At 41.3% G+C, this 13,117-nt stretch overlaps 1 protein-coding gene across 1 annotated transcript in view; it reads right to left on the bottom strand.

Annotated features, from left to right (window-relative positions):
* Positions 1 to 13,117, bottom strand: part of Jazf1 (JAZF zinc finger 1) — a 315,105-nt gene that overhangs the window by 238,697 nt on the left and 63,291 nt on the right. The gene's annotated exons all lie outside the window — the stretch shown is intronic.

Here is a 13,117-nt window from a genome sequence, read left to right on the forward strand (position 1 = left end):
ATATAAATTAGTACAAAAGCAGGTAATTTTGATCATTCTGTTTCTCCCTAGTACAAGGCCTGGCAGATAATAAATACTGAAAAATATTTATTATATAATTGCATTTATTGACCTACCTTCAGTTCTCCAAGAGTTATAGAAGGAATTTTCTTATTTTCTATGAAATAATAGGAATTAACTATAGAAAAATTTGACACTTAAACATATGGATATTGCTGCAATATGGTTATTATAGTGCAGATGTGTTTCCAGTCCTAACAGATGTGACCTAAATTACTTTTGCATGACCCATGATACTACATCCTCTCTTTATCCATCTCACAAAGGTTGGACACTAAGAATCCCTGCTGTGCTAGGATTCTGGGAAGGATTAGATTCCCAGGCCCAAAGTCTAACCATATAAACAAGTACCTTAATCACAAGTCAAGCTTTTGTCTAACCATGGGAGGATAAGGGAAGGAGAGATGGAGATAAATTAACTAAGTGTGCAAAGGGTGCCTGGATTCCCTTTATTGTGCATTAAAAACAGCTTCACCCCAAGACTGCCAGGAGCAACGAGTCTGCCCTTGACTTCTGATGCACTGGCAATAGGGATACAAGCATTTAGAAGACAAACTGTCTTCTAAATGCGGAAGTCTCACTGGGAAAGGAATCTAGAAGACAGGCTCATCTCCATTAAGAATAAACAAACTGAGAGCAGGCCCTGTACCTCGCCTGGGCAGCACAATAAAGCCAATCCTGTTGGCAGAAGTGTGGGTGAGCCAGCACCGAAGTTGTAAGCATGGGAGAACTGTCCTCATTTCTCACCTGTCATGTGGTCATGTGGCAGCATGGGTGGGGGGAGAGAAATCCCAGCCCCCATCAACACCTGAGGCAGGTGGGAGAGCTGGCTTTGCCCCTCTTTAGCTACAGCACTCTGGAGAGTGGCCCCATGCCATGCCTGGACAACACAGTAGAGCTGACTTGGAAGGTGTAGCTATGGGAGGTCCAACCCTGAGCACATGAAAGCAGGAGAACTGGCCCCACCCCTTGCTCATCCCTGTAAGGAGTGAACTAGCCAGGAAAATGCAGGAGAGTTCACCTTGGTGATGAGGATAAGGGAGAGCTGGCAGGCTGACCAACCCTGCAACTACCCAAGCCCAGAACCAGGGTTATGTGTTGGCCCACCCCAACACTCACCCCATCTGTGATCTGGAGCATGTGAAGGGACCAGTCCTGAAAACCCAAAACTTCAGAATTTCCATAACACAAGGGAATAGCAAGATAACCAGTGAGGGCCCAGCATCAATAGTGTAGCAGAAACCAGAGGCCTCAAACCAGACCAATGACCCATTGCAATGAACACTTGCAAGTAAAGATATATGTATAAAAGAGTTTATTGCATGACTCATTGTGTCACAGTACAGCTTCCACAACGAGATTTTCCTTCTTTCTCTCCTTTTTTCTCCTAAATTTTATTTTATTTTATTTTGGGGGATAGGCTGAAAGGGCAGAAAGTGGATACAAAGGGACGGGGAAATGAATGTGATGGAGATACATGATGTGAAAGACACAAAGAATAAATAAAAAGAAAAAAATACCCAAACCACATAAAGACTCAACAAAGAGAATTATTTTTTTTCTCATGAGTATATATGCAAAAATACTCAATAAAACACTTGCACACCAAATCTAAGAATACATCAAAAAGATCATCCACCATGATCAGATAGGCTTCCTCCCAGAGATGCATGGATGGTTCAACATCCAAAAATCAGTCAATGTAATCCCCCATATAAACAAACTGAAAAAAAAAAACCCATATGATCATCTCATTAGATGTAGAAAAGGCCTTTGGCAAAATCCAACACCCCTTCAAGTTAAAAGTCCTAGGGATTAGGGATACAAGGGACACACTTAAACATAATAAGACAATTTACAACATCAACAGACAATAAGCCTATTGTCAACATCAAATCAAATGCAGAGAAACTCAAAGAAATTCTACTAAAATCAGGAACAAGACAAGGCTGTTTACTCTCTCCCTATCTATTCAATAATATTTGAAGTTTTAGCTAGATCAATAAGACAAATGAAGGAGATCAGTGGATAAAAGTTAGAAAGGAAGAGGTCAAAGTATTGTTATTTGCAGATGATATGATAGTATACATAAGTGACCTGAAAAATTCCACCAGGGAACTCCCACAGCTGAGAAACACCTTCAGTGAAGTGGCTGGATACAAGATTAACTAAAATAAAAATAATGATTATTGGTAGCTCTCCTATATACAAACAAACAAAAAAAGGACTGAAAAAGAAATCAGGGAAACAACACCTTTCACAATATCTACAGATAATATAAAATATCTTGGGGTAACTCCAACCAAGCAAATGAAAGACTTGTATGATTAAAAACTTCAAGTCTTTGAAGAAAGAAATTAGAGAAAACATCAGAAGATGGAAAGACTCTCCCATGATCATGGATCGGTAAGATTAACATAGTAAAAATAGCCATTCTACCAAAAGCAATCTACAGAATTAATGCAATCCCCATTAAAATTCTAACACAATTCTTTACAGGACAATTTTCAACTTCATATGGAAAAACAATAATCCAGGATACCTAAAATACTCCTGAATGATAAAAGAACTGCAGGAGCTGTCATCATCCCTGATTTCAAGTTGTACTACATAGCTATAGAAATAAAAACCATATGATATTGGCATAAAAACATATAGGTTGATCAATGGAATTGAATTAAAGATCCAGACATAAACCCACACACCTGCCTATGAACACCTGATTTTTGACAAAGAAGCCAGAAATACACACTGAAAAAAGAAAGCATCAACAAATGGTGCTGGTCAAACGAGATGTCTGCATGTGGAAGAATGCAAATAGACCTATATTTATCGCCTTTCACAAAACTCAGGTCCAAATGGATTAAGACCTTAACATAAAACCAGAAACACTGAACCTGATAGAAGAGAAAGCAGGGAATAGCCTTGAATACATTGGCACAGGAGACAACTTCCTGAACAGAACACTGATAGTGCTGGAACTAAGATCAACAATAAATAAATGGGATCTCATGAAACTGAAAAGCTTCTGTAAGGTAAAGGACACTGTCAGGTCAGCCTGCAGAATGGGAAAAGATGTTTACCAGCTATACATCTGATAGAGGGCTAGCATCCAAAATATATAAAGAACTCAAGAAACTGGTATCAAAACCCCAAATAATTCAATTAAAAAATGGGGTGCATATCTGCACAGAAAATTTTCAACATAAGAATCTCAAATGGTTGAGAAATACTCAAAGAAATGTTTAGCATCTTTAGCCATCAGGGAAATGCAAATCAAAACAACTCTGAGATTCCATCTTATACCTATCAGAATAGCTGAGATCAATAACACAAGTGATAGCTCATGCTGGCAAGGATGTGGAGCAAGGGGAACATTCCTCCATTGCTGGTGGGAGTGCAAACTTATACAGCCACTTTGGAATTCAATATGGTAGTTCCTCAAAAAATTGGGAATGGACCTACTTCAAAACACAGCTATATCACTCTTGGACATATACCCAAAGGATACTCCATCCTACCACAAGGACATATGTTCATTATGGCTTTATTCATAATAGCCAGAAACTGGAAACAACCCTGCCATCTCTCAACAGAAGAATGGATAAACAAAATGTGGTACACAATGGAGTGTTACTCAGCTGCTAAAAAAATGTCATCATAAAATTTGCAGGCAAATGGATGAAACTGGAAAAAAAAATCATCCTTAGTGAGGTAACTCAGACCCAGAACTTGTGGGAATGTCCAGCTAATGTCTGATTTAACTTGAGTCCCACTCCAGGAGAGGGAGCCCATGCCTGACATTACTCAGATGGCCAGGAACTGGAGACTGAATAGCCCATAGCTAGGGCAGAACCAAATAGGACTGGTTAAAAAAAAATCAATGAAGTGATTCCTAATGATATTTTGTTATACTCATAGATCAGTGCTTTGTCCAATTGTCATCAGAAAGGCTCCTCTGGCAGCAGATGGGAATGGATGCAGAGACCCACAGCCAGACATTTTGTGCAGACAGTCTAAATTGGAGGTCTCCATTGGGTCCCTCCCCTTTGAGCTGGGGAACCCCACAGAAGAGGGGGGATTGTAGGAGTTAGAGGGGTTGAGGACACCAGGAGAACATGTCCTACCAAATCAACTACACAAGATGCATATAGCCTCATAGGGGCTGGATGAAGTAGCAAGCACAGGGCCTGCAGCGGTCTGCACCAGTTCCTCTGTATTTATGTTATAGCTGTTAGCTTGGTGTTTTTGTGGGTCTCCTAACTGTAGGAGTAAGGGCTGTCTCTGACTCTTTTGCCTGCTTTTAGAACCTTTTTCCTCCTATTGGGTTGCCTTGTCCAGCCTTGATATTAGGGTATGTGTATAGTCTTATTGTTTGGTTATAGCCATGTTTGGTTGATATCTTTGGGAGGCCTGCTCTTTTCTGAAGAGAAAAAGAGGAGCGGAACTAGGGGAGAGAAGGAGAGGAGCTGGAGGAGTGGAGGGAGGGGAAACTGTGTTCAAAATATATTATATAAAAGAAGAATCTATTTTCAATAAAAAGAATGGTTTTTTAAAATACTTTCTAGTGCTGTAACCTTTAGGGGTCAACAATACCTTCCACTCACAACACTAATGAGAAGTTATTGCAGATAAACTTCAGAACACTCCTAGTAGTAACAGCACATTCCCAAGAAGAATCAGGTAGAATGGGAAACTTCTTCAAGGATGATGCACAGAATGTGCTGGAGCCTGTGTAAAATTCCAGCAGGTGTCAAAAACTGCTTTTACTTCAGATGCTGTGTTACAGCTGATATCAGCCTATGGCGTGGTGAAACTAGAGAAGATGAATGGGTAGGCAGCAGACCAAAGGATCCACCTCACACTGTTTACATGCCATGCTCTGAGAAGCAGTATCTTTTTCTTTTCACTTGCTTTTCATATTGGTCTAATATCACAACAGTCTGTAATTTTCATTACAGACAAGTCAGGAATTCTGGACTCAGTGCTTCTACAGCACTCCTCCAGCAGGCATGCATTTGGCTTGTGAGTGTCAGTGCAGAGGCTGTAACATGCCTCAATCAAGAGAACTGTGGTGTCTTGGGAGATACAGGGACTGAGACATGTAACTACTGCATTCTATATCCAGGCTTTCTGCCAAGCAGGAGAAATCACCTTTTAACATGCCATGACGGACCTCTGTTGATGAGGACTGAGCACAGTACCTTTATTTTATTTGTCATGTGGCCGTTACTCCCTTCATTGTACAGAACATCTGGCAAATAAAAGCTATGCCAGTCTAGAATATGACTGAGAATTTTAAACAAATCAGTGAGGTAAATCACTTGTGGTGTTCATACCAAGCATGCCTCTGACAGGCTTCATGTAAATACTCCTTTTAGCTCCAACACCACGTGTGCACTCCAGTACAAAATACTTAGCTACATACGACAGGAGACTGAATTCCATTGGTTCTGGAAACACAGGTTCATGTTTACACTTTTATCTTCCACAGGGGTCTTACGGTTTGGTGGACTCACATACAGCTGGGCCTGAAGCACCTAGAGAACTCACAGGACTTCCTGTGAGTTCTCGAGAGTTCCTGAGTTTTGTTAAGTTACTTGGGTTCTGTCTCAGTGGCTTTATTCCCGGAACTGGGGACAGAGGTGACTACAAACTTGTAACTGAAGCAGCAGCATCCAAACTTTGAGTAGTTCCAAACAGCTGAAGTTCAAACCTGGAATAAATCTGTCACCTAATCTTGTCTTACAGGTGTGCCTTTTAATTTGCTCCTAAACACTAACCAAACCACAGACTCTCACTAGTGTCTGAAGGCACTTTTCATCCCATACAGTTTTACAGTCAGCCTCCTGAAGCACTTTTGTGTATTTTTAAAAGCATGTGCATACTCTGCAAATGTTAAGCCATGCAGAAGCCCAGCCAAGTCACCTGTAGAGAACATAAAGCATAGTACTGACCACAGGGTCATCTGACCTATAGTCAAGTGCTGGGAAGGCCAAGGATGTTCCTGTAATCTGTAACCTCTGGGTTTCTCATTCTGAATGCATGAAGCCCAGAGATGTGTCCCACAAAGTACATCATGAAAGTCACGAATGAGGACTCAGTGTCTTGGCTGGCTTCTCAACTCAAGTCACCCAAGCAGCAGCCTAAGCCAGAGACCACTAGGTTAAGTAAAATGTTGCCAGTCTGAGGTGCAGAAATAAAGGATGTGATGACCTCATAGGACATGATCTTACCAAAATAAAATGTCAGTCTATAGTGGCTCCAAGGAAAGAATAAACAGTCACAATTTCTATTACTGGACATTCATATCTAATTTAGTGTGTCCGTGAAGAATGAATACTCTGCTTTCCATATCCCAAGACAGAACTAAACATTTTCATAGAGGCGATTTATTAAATCAAAAGAACACAAGTGTAAAGGCATATCTACAGCAGTTCATCCAGGCACGTCTCACTTCCCAGAGCTGGGAAAGCATGTGCTCTGTATGGTTGAAATATGACCTCCCGGGCGTGAAGGTCCAGTAAATGAAACAGTGGGTAGAATGCAATAACTCCTCTTCAGAAGACGGACTTTTGCTGAAGTCAGAGTGATAATTAACTCAGGAGACAGCCTTGACTCTTCAGCTGGTTATATAACCATCTTTACTGTGTCCATTTATTTAATCAACGGACATGTTCAGTTCTTACTCTGTGCCAGAGACCATGCTCAGCATCACTTTTCCTAGCTGACACACTCATGCTCAGGCCTGGCTAATTTACTGACTGGATTAACTCTCTGACCTCTCTTTATGTTTACCTTTTCAGCAATGACAAATTTATTAAGTCTCCAGAGCACTAAGCAGGAGCCTCCTCGGGATGCTTCTTCCACCACATCTTGGCACAAGAACCCACACTTCTTGGTTTCTAAGCTCATCTTCCTCTGTAATCAAACCAGCCCGCGTAGTCTTTACACTTCTCTGCCAGTTTCTCAGTTCCTCTACGATTAACTTACTCAGCATCTCACTGATCTGATCATCTCCCAGGCACTGTGATGAAAAACGGCCTCTCTCTTGCACAGTTTGTAGAAATGTCAATTATTACAGTCATTATGAAAAGCAGTATGGAGGGTCCTAAAAATTAAATGCAGAACTATCTATCATGTGATCTCATTTGGATGTAGATAACTTCTGAGTATATACCCAAAGAAAAACAAGTCAGTGTCTTGAGGAGGTATTCATGCTCAGTCCAACATTACTGACAAGGGGCGAATGGATGAAGAAATGATAGTCTACACACTCCATTGCTACATCCATAAAATGAGGGAAATGGCTTTACATAGTGAAAGATGTATATAGAAAGTCCATAGTTAAAGCCATAGTGGAGGGCACCAAAAGCTTTCTAAGGCCTGAAAGAAGACATGGGTACCCATTTTTTATCACTTTAATTCAATATAATACTTGAAATCCTGAGCACAGAATTCAGGCAGGAGAAAGAAATGATGGTCTCTCAAATTATAAACGAAGTCATTCTGTCATTTGAATATAAGAGCTAGAACAATTTGATAGTCCCAAACACCCAAATTATCAGATTGAAACCAGACAATACAGTGCTGAAGAAATGCCTCAGTGCTTAAGAGTATTGGTTGTTCTTGCAAGAGGGCCAGGATTCAATTCCCAGCTCCAACATGGCATCTTAAACTGGCTCTAACTCCAGTTCCAGAGGATCTGGCACCATCTTCTGACTTATGAAGATACCAGACATGGTACACAAAGGCAAAACATTCATACACATAATTTTAATCATGAGCAACAGATCTAAACAGACATAATGACAAAACACTAAATATACAGAATAAAGAAAGAATATAAAGAGCAGCAAAGGAAAAAGGTCAAGGAACATATAAAGGCAAACCTATCAGAATTACATCCGACTTCTCAATGGAAACTCTGAAAGCCAGAAGGTCCTGGACAGACGTTCTGCAGATACTAAGAGACCACAGATGCCAGCTCAGACTACTATACCCAGAAAAGCTTTCAATCACTGTAGATAAAGAAAACAAGATATTCTATGACAAAACCAGACTTAAATATTACATATCCACAAATCCAGTCCTGTAGAAAGTACTAGAAGGAAAATTCCAACCACCAAAACACAGGCAATAGATAACCTCCTACCAGCAAATCCCAAAGAGGAGAAACATACACACACTACCACCAAAAATAACAGGAATTAACAATCACTGATCATTAATATCCCTTAATATCAATGGACTCAATTTGCCTATAAAAAGACATAGGCTAACAGAAAGGATAAGAAAACAGGATCCATCCTTCTGCGGCATACAAGAAACACACCTCAACATCAAAGACAGACATTACCTCAGAGTAAAAGATTGGATCAAGACTTTCCAATCAAATGGACCTAAGAAACAAGCTGGTGTAGCTATCCTAATATTTAACAAAATAGACTTCAAACTAAAATCAATCAAAAGAGATGAAGAAGGGCATTTCATATTCCTCACAGAAAAAATCCATCAAGATGAAGTCTCAATTCTGAACATTTATGCCCCAAATATAAGGGCACCTACATTTGTAAAAGAAACATTACTAAAGCTCAACTCGCACATCAAATCCCACACACTAATAGTGGGAGACTTCAACACCCCTCTCTCACCACTGGACAGGTCTGCCAGACAGAAACTTAACAGAGAAATAAGGGAACTAACAGATGTTATGACTCAAATGGACCTAACAGACATCTATAGAACATTTCACCCAAACGCAAAAGACTATACATTCTTCTCAGCACCCCATGGAACCTTCTCCAAAACTGACCACATATGCAGTAACAAAATAAATCTCAACAGATACAAAAAAAATTGGAATAACCCCCTGTGTTCTTATTGGACCATCATGGCTTAAAGTTAGAATTCAACAACAACACAAAATGCAGAAAGCCTACAAACTCATGGAAACTGAACAATGCTCAACTGAATCATCACTGGGTCAAGGAAGAAATAAAGAAAGAAATTAAAGACTTCCTAGAATTCAACAAAATGAATGCACAACATACCTAAACTTATGGGATACTAAGAAAGCAGTGCTATGAGGAAAGTTCATAGCAATGGGACCAGGACTTATCCCAGGTACACAAACTCGCTTTTTAGACCCCATTCTCTATGCCTTACTTAGCCTTGATACTGGGAGAGGGTCTAGGTCCAGCCCCAACTTGGTATGCCAGCCTCTGTTAACTACCCAAGGGAGGCCTTATCCTCTATGAGGAGGGGATGGAGGTGAGATGGTGGAGTGGGGGGCGCGAGAGAAGGGAGGGAGAGGGAACAGGGGTTGGTATGTAAAAGGAAAGAAAAAAATTTTAAATATAAAAATTTTAAAAAGGTAACATAATGAGGTTTCTAAAGACACTGATGAAATGGGAGATCCATATATTAAGTGGAATAAGCCAGGCATAGAAAGGCAGGTATTGCACAATCTCATTTAAGTTTGGATCTAAAAAGACTGATCTCACAGAAGTGCGGAGCAGGCTGGTGGTTACCGAAGGTCAGAGAGAGCACTTGGAGTAGTGGAGAGGAGGGAGGGGGAGTTAAAGGTCAGCTAATGAGCACTAAGTAACAAGTAGATGGGGAAATAAGTTGTGCTGGGCTTCTGCAAAGTAGGACAATTGGAGATAACCATAATGCACTATTATTTTCAAAAGCTAGAAATTTCTATGGTTTTACCACAAAGAAGTAATAAATACGTAAAGAGATAGATATGGGCTGCCCAGGATCAAGCTGGCTAAGCTCATGAGAACAATGTCAAGAACTGAGCCCAGGAGACTCTTGACTTTGGCATATGGATATACTCCTGAAGGGAGAAAGTGGTCTCCTCTCCCTCTGGAGCTATTCAAGGTAGTGGTTTCTAAGTACTGGGAGTCTACTTCAGTGAATTAATGTCTTGCAAACAATGACATAGGGCTGCCAAATGCTTCTGCCACTGCATAGAAACAATGCAGCCTCGCTGAGATGGCAAAGATGCATCTTCACTTTACAAACAGGATCAAAGGGGCAGAGGGAATCCCTGTGGACTAACAGTCCAACCACCTCTCTATGTGTTGACTCCTTTCCCCCCTTTCCTCTCCCCCACAATGGGCATGAGTCTCTGAAGAACTGTAACCCAAAGCCACTAGAGAGCAACCACAACAGCCCAACATACTCTTTGCTGGCCTTATGTGTACTCTTATGATACTTCCATACAAGGCCACTGCAAAGGAAAATCTATATCCCTACCATTCCTGTTTTCCAATGCACTGTGAACCAGACAATGCTGGGTTCTTGCATCCATACTTCTGTCTTGTAATACTTAGAAGGCAGAGTGTCTCCACAACCCATTTTACTGAAGCATGAGGCTTACAGAAGTGAGGCAACTTGACTAAACTCTAGGCACTAGGTCAGCGGCAGCCAGGTTTTCTTTCTAGCATTTTCCACAACACTACCAGCACTCACAGGAATGCTAGAGAAAGAGTTGTCAGCTGATAGTATCTTTTCAGCCTAAGAGCTACACAAACTAGTGTCTCCCATCGGAAGCAAACCTGCTTCAACACAACAGCCCTCTGAAAATCTGGGTGCAAAGATTTTCTGCCTTTCCTGTTTACCCAGCTAAGGCTGGAGATTCTTCCAAAATTCCAGTTTTTCTTTCTAAAAATCTTTGCTCCACGGGTCTTGGGTATTCTGTTTCCTGCTCCTCATTTCTCTTTTGAGCAAAACTTTAAATCCACAGGAGCAGAAGAGAAGGGTGACAGGAAGATTAGTATCAGGAATAATTCTCCACAGAGAGGGTCACAGAAGTGAGAGGCAGTGGAGAGCCCATGGGGAACTTCATGACTTCAGCTTGTGGCCCTCCTAGATCTGACTACCCTCCACCTCCTAGCCACAACCTGACACACTTACCTTCTGGAAGCATGGGCACCCTGCCAGCTTGGAGAAATCTGCTGTCTGGATTGAACACAAATACCTCTCACTTTTCAGTCTAACCCCAGCCTGGAAACTAGAGCCCACTGTATCCTCCAGGCTCCCGAAGTCTCCACAGTGTGCCTGCCATTGTTTTTGTTGTTGGTGGTGGTGGGGAAGCTGTCTGTGTAAAGCCAGAGTGTTCTAAAGAAATTTTTCCCTAACCAAGGAAGATCTGAGTTCAAGCTTTCTTTTCTCAGTAAACAGACCACATAGAACTACCCTAGGCAAACAGGGCAAAGCATGACAAATTCCAATTTTTCTAATGATCTTTTTGGGATTCTACTGAAGTATCAGGCTCTGGAAGCACAGAGTACAGCACATGTTCTGCCTTTGAGGAACTCGGGTCTGCTATGGAACCTCATAAGGTATCTGGTATCAAACGACTAAGTACAAACATAGACAAAGGAGACGTTAGAAAATGGGGCGGGGCTATGGCGTAGCTCAGTGATGGAGTGCTTGCCCAGCATAATGGAGGCTCTGAATTCAATGCCCAGTGCCCCAGGAGAAGAGGAGGAGGAAGATGAGAAGAGGGAAAAGGGGAACAGGAATGCTTCACCAATGGAGCCACAAGAACTGGGCTTGCAGGGTAAGTAGGAGCTTTCTAGGCATTGGAGCGGAGGTGGAGGTGAAAGGACTGCAAACAGAAAGCCCATGGTGTTAAAACAACAACAAACTCCCATGTAGAAGCCCAGGGAGTCCAGAGAGGAAAGAACAGCAGCCTTTGTTGAGGGCAGTGGGGGTGGGTAAGGGAGGTGTCTTGGACTGTTACAATGGTCTCTAAGAAAGAGGAGAGTCAAAGTAATGCTTAAAACCAGGAAATGACATGATTATTATTGGGTTGTACTTTTGTTTCTACAGTAATTCTAGAAGATACACTAAGAATGGGCAGGAGACTACATCAGCACTATGCAAACAAAATAAAGTGAAAGCCACAGAACCAGGCCACATATGTAATTTTAAATGTTCTAGTAGCCACATGTAAAGTAGGAAAGAAGAAATTAAACTAATACAATGATATGTTTTAAGTTCCCCAATCCAAAATATTATCACTTAACATGTAACCAACACCTTTAAAATTACAACTGAGATGGTTTATGATCTCTATTTGTACTAAATTTTCTAAAACAGTCACCCTCAAAGTACATCTCAGTTTAGACAAGCCGCAGTTTGGATACTCAATATCCCAATGTGCCTCATGGTTACCATCCTCCATAGCACAGCTCGGGAAAAGAACACACATGCCCCAATCAGGCAGCTGCAGCCGATGGTCCAAACAGATAAATTCTAGGTTAGTGTGCCACTGACATGCAGTTTAAAAACATGTAACTTCATGTGATATGAATGTGTTGGGAAGGGTTTGCCTGGTAATGAAAAGCTTAAATGGAGATGGGGTAGATGGGGGAAAGGTGTGGGGAGAGCAGTGACCAAGCTAAGAATGTGTGAGAAAGCCATGCCTTACTAACAAAAATATACAGTTGTAGGGGAAACAATGTTTGCAAAGGGGTGCCCTGAATAGGCGGGCAATGCATTCCAGATAACATATTTTTGTTTTAAGATTTATTTTATTGTTTTATTACATGTCTCTGTGTGTCTATGAGCATGTGAGTGCATGTGACTATGGAGACCAGAGGTGTCAGATGTCCCTAGAGCAGCTGAGGACCAAACTTTGGTTCTCTCTAAGAACTGTACATACCCTTAATGCTAAGCCCTTTCTGTAGCCCAAAGCCATAGTTTTTTAACCAAAGTTCAAAAAGATCCAAGTGCCAGGCACAGGTTACCTCCCTCTTAGTTACTATTGTCCATGGGGTCCCAGAGGATCCCAAATAATACAGGCTACTGACATTGCTCCTGGTTGCCCACCAGAAACTAGATGATAGCTGAAGGACAAAGAGAAAGCATGCTGGAGATGCCTTGGAGCTTCCCCCGAATTGGCTAATATTCACAGTACCTAAGTAGGCTGTGGAGAGAGAAAAGTCATCCATGGTTTTACTTAGCTGTGGATCCTGTGTGCTACAATACCAACCTGCAAGGCAAGATATGACTATAGTATGATAGTCACATGACTGTT

Source organism: Peromyscus eremicus, chromosome 3 (genome assembly GCF_949786415.1).
Source record: "Peromyscus eremicus chromosome 3, PerEre_H2_v1, whole genome shotgun sequence".
In the NCBI taxonomy this organism is placed as follows: domain Eukaryota; kingdom Metazoa; phylum Chordata; class Mammalia; order Rodentia; family Cricetidae; genus Peromyscus; species Peromyscus eremicus.